The sequence below is a fragment of the Physeter macrocephalus genome, chromosome 18 (assembly GCF_002837175.3).
Source record: "Physeter macrocephalus isolate SW-GA chromosome 18, ASM283717v5, whole genome shotgun sequence".
In the NCBI taxonomy this organism is placed as follows: Eukaryota; Metazoa; Chordata; class Mammalia; order Artiodactyla; family Physeteridae; genus Physeter; species Physeter macrocephalus.
In genome coordinates, this window is record NC_041231.1 from 106,855,675 (window position 1) to 106,857,967 (window position 2,293).

At 58.7% G+C, this 2,293-nt stretch overlaps 1 protein-coding gene and 1 long non-coding RNA gene across 5 annotated transcripts in view; both read left to right on the forward strand.

Moving 5' to 3' along the window:
- Window positions 1-2,238, forward strand: part of LOC129391495 (uncharacterized) — a 19,085-nt gene extending 16,847 nt beyond the window's left edge. The window contains exon 5 of the long non-coding RNA XR_008615676.1: window positions 1,586-2,238. This is a non-coding gene — a long non-coding RNA (uncharacterized lncRNA). The remainder of the gene's footprint in view (window positions 1-1,585) is intronic.
- The window catches only part of MYLK4 (myosin light chain kinase family member 4), a 93,922-nt gene that overhangs the window by 72,909 nt on the left and 18,720 nt on the right, over window positions 1-2,293 (forward strand). The window lies entirely within an intron of this gene.

The following is a 2,293-nucleotide window of genomic DNA, read 5'->3' on the forward strand; positions in this document are numbered from 1 at the left end:
ACACACACACACACACACACACACACACACACACACACACACACCCCGCCGTTCCTCAGTGACTTTGCCGCCCGGTCTGAAGTTTCGGGGTGTTCAGACACACCTCCGTGTGGAGGGTGTAAATAATTCTGCGCCCTGGAAGGTAGTGTTCTTCCACTTCAGCCCGAGTCTGCCCTCCTCTGCTCACCTCCATTTTGGTGGAGGAATTAAATCACTTGCCATGACTACATTTTGACCAGCAGGCCGGGCGGAGGGTCCCGGGCGGAGGGTCCGGGCGGAGGGTCACGGGTGGAGGGTCCGGGCGGAGGGTCCCGGGTGGAAGATCCAGGGCGGAGGATCCCGGGCGGAAGATCCCGGGCGGAGGGTCCCGGGCGGAAGATCCCGGGCGGAGGGTCCCGAGGGGCGCCTGGCAGCGCGGGCTTTTTCTTGCCTCCCCCACCCCGATCCCCCCCGAGGTCAGCCTGGGGGGCTGTGGTCTTCGGGGCTGTGCCCCAGACCCATTTCCACACGTGCCCCTGGGAGGCAGTGGTCTGCTGGTAATCGTGCTCCCTGGGGAGGCTCAGACCCCTGAAGGTGGGTGGAGGCGGCAGGGCTAAAGGGAAACACGAGAGACACGGCCTCCCCGGCGTCTTCCTGGCCTCCACACTCCGGTGGGGCCGCCCGGGCGGGGAGGGACCGAAGCGCCTCCAAAGCCAGAGGGGCGGCGCCCGCGAGCGGCCCCCAAACCCGGCAGAGCCAGACGGTCCGTGCGGGCCTCAGAGCCCCGTGTCCGGGCTCCCCCCGGGCAGGTCGTGAGACGCCCCGGGGGCCCCGGGCGCTGATGGCCCCGGACGTTCCGCCACCCCGGGTGGCTGAGAAGCACCAGGTGAGAGCGCGGGCGAGTCCGGGCAGGTGGGGAAGCGGGTGGCCCGGGGCCGCCAGGCAGTCTCGTCGGCAGCCTGTGGGAGAAGAGCAGCTACGAGTCGGAGGGCTGAGCGTCCCCTGCTCGGGGCAGACAGCAGAGACGGCGGTGGTAGGAAATCAGAAAATACGGGTCCGGTGTGAGATGTCTCAGGTGAGCTCATCCAGCGGCCGTGAGACGAGGGAAAGTGAAATCCTTATGGTCCACGTACCTAATGTGACTGGATCTTTAGGAGAAGACTTTTAATTTGTTCCGGGTTAATTCTAACCAGTTCTTTGGAATCGACAAAGCCAGGCTGGAGAGGAGAGTGGAGGAGGCCTATATTGTCAGTAGTCTGCGGCTCTGGTCCACAGCCTGGCCCCCCAGGGGGCAGGGCAGACCAAGCGCCGGCCGCTCCCGTATCCCGGGGTCTGCACAGCCCTGCTCAGCACCCACCTATGGCCACGGGGCCTTGGCCGCAGCAGGGGTTGTGGAGATAAGAAAACTCAAAAGTGTGTTTAAATTAAGTGAACTCTGTGGTCAGTGAGGAGTGGCCTGACAGTACCTCTGAGCAGTGCTGGTCGCCATCCATCTTCTCTGGCTGGAGGGGCTGCTCCCTGTGCAGTGTGCCGCCTTTTTATGGAACTGTCCGTGCATCTTATAATCAAATGCAAGCAAGATTGCCCGCGTCTCTTCCCTTGACAGAGCCTCCGATTAGACTCTCCTGAACCAATGCCTTTGATTCCTGGCTCTTTCTTGACACACACCCGTGAGGAGTCCTGTTTCCTTGGTCTCTGGATGAAGCCTGTCCCTGGAACTGTGGGCACGCCAAGAGGCTTTAGTCTTCCGTCCGATTATCCCTGACGTCTTCCGCAGCCGGTGGGGGGGGGCGTCCACTCTCTGGGCTCTGAGGTCAAGGTCAGCGCTTGCCTTCCCGCCTCCGTCAGAGCCTGTCCCACCAGGCCCTGCACATCACAAAGGGCGTCGTATCGGCCAGGGACTTTAGCGAGCTTTCCCCTTAGTGCCCAGGGAATCTGAGTGTACCCTGAGGGTGAAGAGAAATAGACTTCTCTCACAAGTGATCTCTACAATCATCTTCTAGGCTCAGGTGAGGAAACACGGTTTTAATATTTCTTCTGAAAATTCCTCTCTTTGTCTTCTTTTAGCCTCTGTTTTTCTCTCTCCCCCCACGAGGATTCTAATCAGAGTTTAACACGGTCATTACAGTTGTTATAATTTTGCTTTTGTATTTCTAAGGCATAATGTTAAAATTACCAAACATGTGCATCTTGGCACCTCCATAAGCAGTAATATACCCTCAGCTTAGGATTTATGCGGTTAGTTTAGTCGTGTCCCATTGTGATGTTTTTTTTTTTTTTTTTTTTTTTTTTTTGTGGTATGCGGGCCTTCCTC